Here is a 356-nt window from a genome sequence, read left to right on the forward strand (position 1 = left end):
GGTCCCCCCCCGCCACGCCCAGGCAGGGATCTCCCGGTGCCTTGCAGGTGCTGGGGACCGGGGGGTCCTGGCGCTGTCCAGCCCGGGGCGGAGTTCTCGGCAACTCCGCGCTGGGCTCCCGCACGCCCTTCTCCACGCGCGTCCCACGACCCGCGCCGGGAGCCGGTGCCCCGGCCACGCGACGGTCGCGCAGGGCAGGACCCGGGGCCCGCGTACGCCCCGCCCGCGCTGGCGACCGGAGGGGACGGCCCGCGGGAGGGAGGGAGGGATCCAGGGACAGAGGATCGGCGCCCACTGCCTACCTCGGTCCGGGCCGGCGTAGCTCTCGCGCAGCCCTCGCGCCGCAGTCGGGCCCC

General features: G+C 78.9%; 1 protein-coding gene across 1 annotated transcript in view; it reads right to left on the minus strand.

The window, feature by feature from the left end:
• The window catches only part of RASGEF1A (RasGEF domain family member 1A), an 84,726-nt gene extending 84,376 nt beyond the window's left edge, over window positions 1-350 (minus strand). Inside the window, exon 1 of the mRNA XM_077780092.1 lies at window positions 303-350. The gene's annotated coding sequence lies outside the window, so the exon portion shown is untranslated. The remainder of the gene's footprint in view (window positions 1-302) is intronic.
• Window positions 351-356: the final 6 nt, after the last annotated feature.

The sequence above is a fragment of the Crocuta crocuta genome, unplaced genomic scaffold, assembly GCF_008692635.1.
Source record: "Crocuta crocuta isolate KB4526 unplaced genomic scaffold, BGI_CrCroc_1.0 scaffold170, whole genome shotgun sequence".
Lineage (NCBI taxonomy): Eukaryota > Metazoa > Chordata > Mammalia > Carnivora > Hyaenidae > Crocuta > Crocuta crocuta.